The sequence below is a fragment of the Scyliorhinus canicula genome, chromosome 5, assembly GCF_902713615.1.
Source record: "Scyliorhinus canicula chromosome 5, sScyCan1.1, whole genome shotgun sequence".
NCBI classification, from domain to species: Eukaryota; Metazoa; Chordata; class Chondrichthyes; order Carcharhiniformes; family Scyliorhinidae; genus Scyliorhinus; species Scyliorhinus canicula.
The window spans coordinates 176840094-176852993 of NC_052150.1; positions in this window are offsets into that span (position 1 = coordinate 176840094).

The window sequence follows — 12900 nt, forward strand, 5'->3', positions numbered from 1 at the left end:
GCGATGGCTGAGAGGAAGTACGCCCAAATCGAGAAGGAAGGACTGGCGGTGATATTCGCAGTAAAAAAATTTCACCAGTATCTGTACGGGCGGAAATTCACCATAGTGACGGACCATAAGCCGTTATTAGGGTTATTAAAAAAAGACAAGTCAATACCCCCGATTGCATCAGCTAGAATCCAACTGGGCGTTGCTACTGGCGGTATATAGATACGTTCTGGAGCACAGACCGGGAACGCGAGTAGCACATGCAGATGCTTTGAGCAGACTTCCCCTCCCGGACACTCCGCCGCAAATACCAAAAGTAGAGGAGACAGTAATGACTCGAAATTTTTTGGACACCCTACCAGTAGACGCACAACATATTCGGTTGTGGACGCAAAAAGACCCAGTTTTAGCCAAGATGAAGCATTTACTGCTAACAGGGGAACTGGAAAGACCAGAGGAGCCCCAGATGCACCCATACTGGAGCAGAAGGGACCAAATAACCGTAGAAGACGGTATCCAATTATGGGGAGCCCGGGTAATCGTCCCAGCTCAGGGCCGTCAGGCAATCTTAACTGAGTTACATCACGGACACCCAGGGGTATCTAAAATGAAGGTGCTAGCTCGAAGCTACGTTTGGTGGCCAGGTATGGACACAGACATAGCAGCCTTGGTACGTCGGTGCCAGGAGTGCCACCAGCGGCGCCATTGCACCCGTGGGAATGGCCAGGCAGACTGTGGACTCGCCTGCATATTGACCATGCCGGCCCTTTCATGGGCTCAATGTTTTTGGTGATAGTGGACGCCCACTCCAAATGGTTGGACGTCCACCGGGTAAACACGGCAAGCACAGCATCGACAATTGAAAAGCTCAGGGCCTCGTTTGCAACACATGGACTTCCGGAGGTATTGGTGTCGGACAACGGAACGGCATTCACAAGTGGGGAATTTGGAAAATTACTGAAGGAAAACGGAGTCCGTCACATCAAAACGGCCCCTTACCATCCAGCGACCAACGGCCTGGCAGAGAGAGCGGTCCAGACACTTAAAGCGGGACTCAAGAAGCAGCCGGCAGTGTCAATAGACACAAAGCTCTCCCGCTGGCTGTTTGATTACAGGACCACACCGCATTCCACAATGGGCATACTGCCAGCTGAACTCCTAATGGGAAGGCAGCTGCGAATGAGGCTGTGTCTCCTTTTCCCAAATTTAACGGGGAAAGTGGAGAAACATCAGGAGGCCCAACGCAGGGGGCATGATAATAGTCAGCAGCAGAGACATTTCCAGGCTGGGGCACCGGTTTGGGTCAAGAATTATGGGAATGGACCAATGTGCGTCAAAGACACGGTAGAGTCCCAAACAGGGCCCATATCGTATGAGGTTGCAATAGGAGGTAAGGTGCTGAAGAAACACCTAGACCAAATAAGGGCAGCGGAACCACACCTGGAGGCAGGCGAAGCAGGACCGCCTCAAGCTGTGATAGGCCAGACGGAAAGGGTACCCACACCCCAGCCCCGAGCAATTTCTCCAGACCCCGTCATCCAGTCATCAGAGTCGGAGATGGACACACTCGACGAGGCCGCCGCGACACCTCTCCCCGAGGAGGAGGACAAACAACTTCCAAGGAGGTCCTCAAGGAAAAGACGGGCACCCACTTCGGAGAACGACCTGGCGGACGACACAGAGGTGACAGACCCAGACATGAGGAGCAGGAAGAAGCTCAGGGAATGCCAGCTGGCAGGAATTCCTCGGACCTTGGGGGGGGGGGGGGGGGGGTGTAATGAACTCCAATTGGCTTTATTGGTTGGCCAAATGGAGTATGAGCTCCCTCAATGATAGCTCATTGAGGGGGCCCATATAATCACCTGTGTAGGCTTTGTGAGCCAGTCTTAAGTTGACTGGACTGCTAGCAGCGCTTTTTGTAGCTGCTCCTGTAATATCGTTATTGTAAATAAATATTGGTGTGGTGACGGAACTCCTGCCTCCCGTGGATTTCTACACCCAGGTGCGTCACTTGTGGGGCCAGAAAAACACATTTTTCCCTTTTTAGCCGTACGTCTGCCTTTGCGAAACGCCTGAGCACTTCCTCCAGGTTCCTTAAGTGTTCCCTGTTTGTCCTTCCCGTGATTACGACATCGTCCAAATAAATCGCCACTTGCGGTAGTCCCTGCAGAATATTTCCCATCGTACACTGGAATATAGCGCAGGCTGATGACACTCCAAAAGATAGCCTAGTATAACGAAAAAGGCCCTTCAGGGTGTTGATCGTAGCGAACTTCTGGGAGCCCTTGTCCAGTTTTAACTGCAGGTAGGCGTGGCTCATGTCTAGTTTCGTGAACAAAAGCCCACCTGCCAATTTGGCATATGGTCGTCTATTTTCGGGATTGGGTATTTGTCCAGCAGTGCGTATTTGTTTACTGTCTGTTTGAAATTTCCACATAGACGTATCGAGCCGTCTGGCTTCAAAATTGGTACCACCGGCGCTGCCCATTCCGAGAATTGTACTGGTCTGATAATGCCGTTGCGCCGTAACCTTTCTATTTCGTCATCTACTTTCTTCCTTAATGCAAAAGGTACCGGCCTGGCCTTACAAAATTTCGGAAGGGCTTCTGGGTCCACGTGCAAAGTTGTTTTGGCACCTATGATTTCCCCCAAACCTTCCTGGAAGACCTCCGGGTATTTTTGGAGTACTCCACTCATCTGCCCGCTTCCACTCTGGAAAATTTTCATCCAATCTAATTTTAGGTCTTTCAGCCAGTTTCGTCCAATTAAGCTTGGTCTGGAGCCCCCTACTATCGTCAACGGTAATCTGAGGAATTGTTTCTCATATTCCACAGGTACATGAGTCGTGCCTCGAACTTCCAGGGGTTCCCCCGTGTAGGTTTTAAGTTTCGTCGATGTTTTTGTTAGGGTTAGTGGCTGGAGTCCATCTTTGATTTTTCTAAATGCTGCCACTCCCATTACTGATACGGCCGCACCCGTGTCTATTTCCATTATTGTCGGCCGCCCGTTCACCTGTGGGCTAATCTTAATGGGTTCTGCTTTCTTCGTTGTAATATTATACAATTGTTCCCCTTCGGAGGAGGATGGGGTGTCTAGGTTGTGTACTTCCCTGCATCCCCACCTGCTATTCCTCTTTTGCCACCTCCTTCTAGGGTTTCTGTCGTTGTTACCCCACTCTGTCTGGTGCCAGAAACGATCCTTCTCTGTTGGGGGAGCCTCAGCCGGTACTTCCCTCTGTCTCCAGTTAGTCCTGGCAGACTTGGGGGCAGTTCTGGGGTTTTCTTTTTTCCCTCTATTCCTCAGGTTTTTCCTGAGAGCGGCTATCTGGTAGCAGGACCCGTTGTGATAGTCCCTCTCACAGGTGTTGTGGGGGAGTGAGGGAGGGTGGGGGTAGTGAGGCGACACCATCGGGAAAGTGGGGCAATGGTGTAAACTTGTACGAGGAACATTAAAATACCCTCACCACAACCATGACGTCTCTGATTCATTGTTCTGCGATGTGGGCTGACCACCAACCCTATGTCCCACCCCCCCAGACATGCCCCTCCCCCGGCCCCCACCAACAATGCCATACCCACGCACACCCGGCCACGGACATGAGGCTGGAGCTGGGGCTCATACCTGGGTAATCTAAGGTTGGCCGATGCACCTGTGGTGCTGCGTCCCGCAGTGTTCAAGCTTGTCTGTCGTGATATCATGGTTGTGTTGTAATTCACCCACTAACCACTAGGAGTCTCACTAGTACATAAGTGAATGTTAGAGTCAGGTGACCTCAGACTGACTTGGAAGCTGGGGAGAGAAGTTGCTTGTGTGTGATCATACTGTTATTGATCTGTTGTTTTGTATATGGTTGACCCACAGTTAATGTTAATAAATTATTTACAGCTTTAGCTACAAGTGTTCAGGCCACCTGACAAGAAAATACGTGGTACCGGGCCTGGATGGTATTCAACACTGAGAAAAAAACAAGACTGCCACGAGGTCCACAGAGATTTGAAGATTTTGCAGACTGCAAGAATTAACAACATGGAGTCTCAGATTTCATGGTAATGAGGACAGCAACTGGCGTGTGTTTAAACAACAATTTAATCTGTTTCTTACTGCAGTAAGTTTGGGAGATCAATCAGATTCACGCAAGGCAGCAATGCACCTAACAAGCAATTGCTATGTATAATACGATTAAATTTGCAAGCAATAAAGACAGTAAAAGTTTTAATGAAGTAATACGAAGATTTGATGAACATTGGTAATAATTGCTAAGGTAGGATCCCGATTTCCCCTACGGGAGCTGGCCGGTTGCATTTCAAACGGTTTGGCACTCGACACGGTTCTTGTTGGCCTCTCCCACTATTCACTGGCCTCGTTGCACTCTTGCTCGGGTGCAACAAGACCGGAGATTCATGCCCTATAGACCATCATAGATATGTTCGTGTCTCTGGAGATTGAACATTCAACCTCTGACTCAGTTCCTTAAAAGGAAGTGGGGAAAAAAATCTTGAACTGCGTTCTCTGACATTACGTTGGGCAACTGTCTGTTTATATGATACTTATTTAGAAATTTGAATAATAAAAATCTTTATTCGTGTCACAAGTAGGCTAATATTAACACTGCAATGAAGTTACTGCAAAAATCACCTAGTCGCCACACTAAGGTACTTGTTCTGGTACACTGAGGGAAAATTCAGAATGCCCAAATCACCTAACAGCATGTCTTTCGGGACTAGTGGGAGGAAACCGGAGCACCCGGAGGAAACCCACACAGACATGGGGAGAACGTGCAGACTCCGCACAGTGACCCATGCCGGGAATTGAACCCAGGTCCCTGGCACTGTGAAGTTACTGTGCCGCCCACACTATAACATCTACCATAGATAAATTGCGTCAGTTTACAAAACTAATCCACTCACTGATCCACCAGATTAAAAAAACTGGTCCTTCCACTTCAACACTACGACCAAGAAAGCACATTAGCACCTATACTTCCTCAGGAAACTAAGAAAATTCGGCATGCCCACATGACTCTGACTAATTTTTATAGATGCACCATAGAAAGCATCCTATCTAGTTGCATCACTGCCTGGTATGGCAAGTGCTCGGCAAAGACTGTAAGAAACTACAGAGTGATGAACACAGCCCAGTCCATCATATGAACCTACCTCCCATCCACTGATTCTGTCTGCACCTCCCGCTTCCTTGGGAAAGTGGGCAGCTTAATCAAAGCTCCCTCCCACTCGGGCTACTCACTCTTCCAACTTCTTACATCGAGCAGGAGATACAAAGGTCTGAGAACACGCACTAACAGATTTAAAGACAGCTTATTCCCCCCATTACTCCTGAATGGCCCTCTTATGAACTCTATGCATCTCCTCTACTTTTGTAGCACTATAATCCGTATGCTTCACCCGATGGTCTATGTCTATTTACTTACGTTGTATATTTATGTATGTCCTATGATTTTTCAAGTATGGAATGATCTGTCTGGACTGTACGCAGAACAATACTTTTCACAATACCTCTGTACACATGACAATAAATCTAAATCTAAAACATCAGAATCATTTAAAATTCAGTACCCAGTTTCTACTATTTAAAAATTTTTTTTAGAGTACCCAATTATTTTTTCCAATTAAGGGCCAATTTAGCGTGGCCAATTCGCCTATCCTGCACATCTTTGGGTTGTGGGGGTGAAACCCACGCAGACACGGGGAGAGCGTGCAAACTCCACACGGACAGTGACCCAGGGCCGGGATTCGAACCCGAGTCCTCAGCGCCGTAGGCAGCAATGCTAACCACTGTGCCACCGTGCTGCCGCCAGTTTCTACTATTAAGGTTTATTGGGATATCAGAATTTCTGGGTGATAATACAGCAAGATCCATCAAGTTAACCTTCTCTTAGTGACCTAACGATAATAGATTTGCTGACTAGCTCATTTTCTCTTTCATTTAGCCTCTCTGTTCTGTAAATGTATTATATAAATTAATGAAGCAAATCTGTTTATTTACACTTCAATAATATCAGATATTAGTTCAACAAGCTATTATGAGAATTCTTGTTGTTGGACATGTCCTGGCTATAACTGAGCAATTTTGTTAGAATAGCTAAATTTTTGCTGCAGATTTTGTTGGAAGATGATGACTTCTATTCTATTGCATGATATTTTTAGTCACATATTCTGGTCTCTGTTGTAGAAAACAATGGTATAATAAATTCACAAGTCAGTTTAGAACTGGCTTACTGAAATATGTTTTCAGGCTATGGTGGAATATCAGCAGAAATGAAATGCAGATATTAACTGGATGCAAAAATTGGCTCATGTAAGAATACTCGAGCAGATATCTGGACTGTCAGTAATTTTCACACTGGTTTACTGTAATGAGAAAATGATCGGCAAGATGCTCAGGTTACTTTGGCAAGTACTAAGGTCAACCTTCATTATCTGATGTAGTCATTACAGGGCAGTTAATGCCATACATGCATGAACCAGGGGCACACAGTTTAACAGTACTTGTGGTAGGTATAGGCATTTATCTCATAAAGCATATTCGGAATTGAAAAGGTCACACTCATCAATTTATGTAGCCACAATTAGACCAGGGACGGGATTGTCCGACCCCCGCCGGGTCGTAGAATCGCCCGGGGCCGGCGTCAATCCCGTCTCCGCCGTGTCCCGAATTCTCCACCACCCGAGATTCGTCGGGGGTGGGAATCGCGCCGCGCCGGTCGGCGGGCCCCCCCGCGGCGATTCTCCGGCCCGTGATGGGCCGAAGTCCCGCTGCTGACAAGCCTCTCCCGCCGGCGGGAATCAAAATACCTACCTGACCAGCGGGATCGGCGACACGGGCGGCGCCGGGGTCCTGGGGGGGGGGCGCGGGGCGATCTGACCCCGGGGGTGCCCCCAGGGTGGCCCGGCCCGTGATCGGGTGCCTGATTTGCGGGCGGGCCTGTGCCGTGGGGGCACTCTTTTTCTTCCGCTTTCGGCATGGTCTTCACCATGATGGAGGCGAAACAGACCCCCTCCCCTGCGCATGCGCCGGGATGATGTCAGCAGCCGCTGACGCTCGGCGCATGCGCGGACTAACGGCGGCCGGCGAAGTCCTTTCGGCCCCGGCTGGTGTGGCGCCAAAGGCCGTTCACGCCAGCTGGCGGAGCGGGAACCACTCCGGCGTGAGCCTAGCCCTTTAATGTGAGGGCTTGGCACATAAAGGTGTGGAGACTTCCGCACCTAAGAGGCGGCCCGACGCCGGAGTGGTTCACGCAACTCCAACACGCCGGGACTCCCCGCCCCGCCGGGTAGGGGAAAATCCTGGCCCAGGTTTTAGCAACATCAGTTAACTAAACTGATAGAATCACAGGCCAAAAAGAAAATGCTGGAAAATCTCAGCAGGTATGTCAGCATCTGTAGGGAGAGAAAAGAGCTAACTTTTCGAGTTTGAAAAAGGGTGACCAGGACTCGGAACGTTAGCTCTTTTCTCTTCCTACAGATGCTGACAGACCTGCTGAGATTTTCCAGAATTTTCTTTTTGGCTTCAGATTCCAGCATCCTCGGTAATTTGCTTTATTGATAGAATCACAGAATGGTTACAGCACAATAGGCAGCCATTTGGCCCATCATATCTGTGCTACACCCTGTAGTTCTGCACATTTATCCTTTTCACATCATGATCCAATTCCTTTTTGGAAGCCTCGATTGAATCTACCTCCACCAAACTCTTATGCAGTGCATTCCAGATCCTCACCACTTGCTGTGTGGAAACGTTTTTTCTCATCTCACCATTGTTTTTTTATTTGTCCCTATCTGCTCTGTCCATACCCCACATGATTTTGAATATCTCTCTCAAATCTTCTCTCAACCATTGCTTCTCCAAGGAACACAGTCCCAACTTCTCCAATATATCCATGTGGGTGGCACGGTAGCACAGTGGTTAGCACAGTTGCTTCACAATGCCAGGGTCCCAGGTTTGATTCCCGGCTTGGGTCACTGTGTGCGGAGTCTGCATGTTCTCCCTGTGTCTGTGTGGGTTTCCTCCGGGTGCTCCGCTTTCCTCCCACAAGTCCCCAAAAAGGTGCTGTTAGGGGAATCAGACATTCGGAATTCTCCCCTGTGTACCCGAACAGGCACCGGAATGTGGCAACTAGGGGTTTTCACAGCAACTTCATTGCAGTGTTAATGTAAGCCTACTTGTGACAATAAAGATTATTCTTATTAACTGAAATCCCTCACTCTTGAAAACATTCTGGTGAATCTTTTATGCACTCTTTCTAATAAGACACAGGAGCAGAATTATGCCCTCAAGTCAGCTCCAAAATTCAGTCATGGCTGATATATTTCTCATCCCCATTCTCCTGCCGTTTCCCCATAACCAATATTCCCCTTATTAATCAAGAGCACACTCAGTGATTTGGCCTCTACAGCCTTCTGCAGCAAAGAGTTCCACAGATTCACCACCCTCTGGCGGAAGAAATTCCTCCTCATCTCTGTTTTAAAGGATCGTCCCTTCAGTCTGAGACTGTTGGCTCGGGTTCTAGTTCCTCCTAGTGGAAACATCCTCTCCACACCCACTCTATCAAGGCCTCTCAGAATTCTGTAAGTATCAATAAGATCCTCCTCACCCTTCTAAGCTCCATCGAGTACGGACCCAGGTTCCTTAAATGCTCCTCATATAACAAGCCCTTTATCCTAGGGATCATTCTTGTGAACCTCCTCTGGACCCTCTCCAAGGCCAATACATCCTTCCTTAGATACGGGACCCAAAACTGCTCACAATACTCCAAATGGGGTCTGACCAGAGCCTTATACAGCCTCTCCTTGTGTTCTAGCCTTCTAGACATGACTGCTAACATTGCATTTGCCTTCCTAACTGCCAACTGAATCTGCACGTTAACCTTAACAGAATCTGGAACTAGGACTCCTGAATCTCTTTGTGCTTCTCATTTTCAAAACCTTTTCCCATTTAGAAAATAATCTATGCCTCCATTTCTCCTACCAAAGTGCATAACTTCTCACTTTTCTACATTGTTTTCCATCTCCCATTTCTTTGCCCATTCTCCTAGCCTGTCCAGGTCTCTCTGCAGCCTCTCTGCTTCCTAAACAGAAGCTGAACCTCTACATACCTTTGTATCATCAGCAAACCTAGCAACAATGCCCTCAGTTCCTTCTTCCAGATCATTAAAGTCTTTTGTGAATAGCTGTGGTCCCAACGCCAACCCTGCAGAACACCACTAGTCACCGGCTGCCATCCTGAAAAGGATCCTTTTATTCCCACTCTCTGCCTTCTGCCAATCAGCCAATTCTCTATCCATGCCAAGATATTACTCTTAACACCATGGGCTCTTATCTTAGTTAGCTGCCTCTTTTATGGCACCTTGTCAAAGGCCTTCTGGAAATCCAAATAGATCACATCAGCTATGGAAGGACCCACAGAACCCGTGACCAGTAGCATGGAGTATCTTAGGTGGACAATCATACCCATTAGGAAGTGATCACCGAAGATCACATCCACTCCAAACCCATTCTATCCATTATAGTTCCTTTAATGGAATAATGTCCCCATGACAAACCAAAGTTAAAAAACATATTTCTTTCATTTTCTGTGACTCCAAACTCACTTTGCACAGTGAAGTACCTTTTTAATGGATATAACTGCTTCATGACAAATCAAAGTTTTAAAAATATTCTTTCATTATGTTTGCACTTTAAAAATATTTATAAACACTAAACACTAATAATATAAAACCGCCAAAAAAATGGCTTGTGATGTGTCCTGCCTCTGCTTGATGATCCTGGACTGAGAAAAAAAAGCACAAATAAAAAAGTGTAAAAACTTACCTGACATCAGAGCGAGTCGACCAAGTTAGCACTGTCCCAGGATTTTAAACACAGCAGGTTCAGCATAAAGACAAGCATGTTAAAATAAACCAGACAGGGAGCTTAAATGTACACGCTTCCAGCATGCATGTCCAGCGTGCTCGTCGCACCACGCATGTGCAGTGGACAATCGACATAAGTCTGGGATCAGACAGGAAATTACAGACCATTGTCTCTCTACATTCCTTCTACCAAATGGAGTTATTTCAGACTTCTCTGCAATAAATTTCATCTGCCATTTGGCTGTCCATTCCAATATCCTGTCTATGTCCTTTCAAAGTGCTACGTTATCCTCCTCACAATTCACAATACCCAAGTTTTCTACTGTCTGCAAATTTTTAAATTGTTCCTTCCACACCAAGATCTAGGTGATATATATCAGGAAGACCAACCCCTGGGGAACTCCATTATAAACCTTCCTCCCGTCTGAAAAATAACCACGAATCACTACTCTGTTTCCTGTCACTCAGCCAATTTCATATCCATGTTGCTAATGTCCATTTTATTCCATTGTAAACTTTGTTCACAAGTCTGTTTGTAGCATTTTATCAAGTGCCTTTTGAACAGCATGGCCTTGAATGGTGTTGTACGAGAAGGAGTAGGTAATAATGTATGTGGGCCTTTGCCTCAATTCCAGCTTCTTCAGGTACATTTTTCCAAAGCTTCTTCAACAGTACCTTCCAAACCTTTGTCATCTGGAGGTACAGAGACAGCGCATCCATTGTAGCACCCTCTGCATGATCCCCTACAAGCCACACGCCAGCCTGACAAGGAACAATATAATATTAATAATCTATTATTGTCACAAGTAGGCTTACATTAACACTGCAATGAAGTTACTGTGAAAAGCCCCTAGTCGCCACATTCCGGTGCCTGTTCGGGTACGCAGAGGGAGAATTCAGAATGTCCAATTCACCTAACAGCATTTCTTTTGGAACATATGGGAGAAAACCGGAGCACCCGGAGGAAACCCACGCAGACATGGGGAGAACGTTCAGACTCCGCACAGACAGTGACCTAAGCCGGGAATCGAACCTGGATCCCTGGCGCTGTGAAGCCATAGTGCTAACCACTATGCTACCGTGCTGCCCGCATCATTCCTTCAATGTTGCTGGGTCAAAAAACTGGAATACCCTTCCTAACAGCACTGTGGGTGTACTTGCCCCATGTGGACTGCAGCAGTTCAAAAAGGGAGCTCACCATTACCTTTTCAGGGGCAGTTAGGGATGGGCAACAAATGCTGGACTTTCTAGTGATGCTCATTTCCTGTGAAAGAACAAAAACACTGCAACTGTGGAATGAATGGGTTTCTTAATTTACTATAGGGACACAATCTACCAGAATGAGGACAGAGTCCCGTAGCGCGAGATTAGCTGGGTGTTTCCTGGTGCTTGGAGCGTCAAGAAACACCCCGCATCTGGATAGATCTGGGGCCTCAGCGGGTACTCCCCGATGAGGCCACACTTAGCCCCATTTTCTGCACCGAGGAGCTCTGCTTGTCGGAACCCTCAGTGCAGTGAGAGACGTCCCGATGTCTCAAGCCTCCAACACGACCCCTGAACCCAAGAGGTATGGCAGGAGGAAAACCAGAGGTTGGTCCCAAGAACATTGGCATAATCAAATCTGGAGGAACAAAACTAGGGATGAAGGTTTCAGCAGTAGGCGAAGGAAGGCAGGGACAGAGATGGATAATATTATGGAGGTGGAAGTTGATGATCTTGGTAATGGTGTGGACGTGTGGTCAGAAATTCAGCTCAAGGTCAAGTACAATGGTGAGGTTGTGCCTGGGTCAGCTTCAGACAGCAGCCAGGAGGGAGTTGGAATCTGTGAACTGAGTTGAACTTGTGGTGATGCTGAAGAAAATGGTGTGGTCTTACCAATATTTGGAGGAAACTTTTTATTTAATGAATGATAGTGAATGGGGAGAGGTAATGGCGAAGTATAGAGCTGGGTTTTATTTCTGTTCAATTGGAATCTGACATTGTGGGATGAGTTTAGTGGAGCTTCCTAGAGCAGGCAAGATGGTGGGTGGGCTGAGACGATTGAGTAACAAGACTGTGCGTCTGAAATCTGGAGGTGGGAGAACTCCCGTATTTATTGAGCGGCAGAAGGGGGATGATGGAGGAACCTGTTCCACTGGCAGCGGCTGGGCAATGAGATTCGTTAATGAGCCATTTAAAACCAAATATTCCTGTACCCACCAAGATTTAATGGTGGCTCATTAAGAACATGAGACTCACACAGTTCTCCCATCCTTCCAGAAAGCTGCCGAGTAAACACTGATGGAATTGCCAGTGGTCAACCAGAGGGTTCCTTTGTTCACTGGCGCTGAATGTTTGATCAAGGGACCCAAAATCACAAAGTGGGGCCCACAGGGAGCCACCTACAAGAGAGGGTCTAACCATTGCCCCTTGACATTCAATGGCATTACCATCGCTGAATCCCCCACAATCAACATCTTGGAGGTTACCATTGATCAGAAACGGAACTGGACTAGCCACATTTATACTGTGGCAAGCAGGGCAGGTTAAAGACTGGGAATCCTATGGCGACTAACATCTCCTGACCCTCCCAAAGTCTGTCCACCAATTACAAGGCACATTCAGGAGTGTGATGGAATACTCTCCACTTGCCTGGCTGAGTGCAGCTCCAACAACACTCAAGAAGCTCAACCCCATCCAAGACAAAGCATCCCGCTTATTGCACCCCATTCTACAAACATTCAAACACTCCCCCACTGATGAACAGTGGCAGCCATGTGTACAAGATGCACTGCAGTAACTCGCTAAGGTTCCTTCGGCAGCATCTTCCAAACCAACAACCACTAAAGTTCAAGAGCAGCAGATACCTGATAACTCCACCACCTGGAGCTTCCCTCAAGTCACTCACCAGCCTGACTTGGAAATATATTGGCGTTCCTTCACTGTTGCTGAGGCTAAATCCTGGAACCACCGCCTTCAGAGGGGCAATAAATGATGTCCTAATCAGCAACACCCACATCCTGTAAATTAATTTATTAAAAACACTTTGCATTGAACCTCATTCC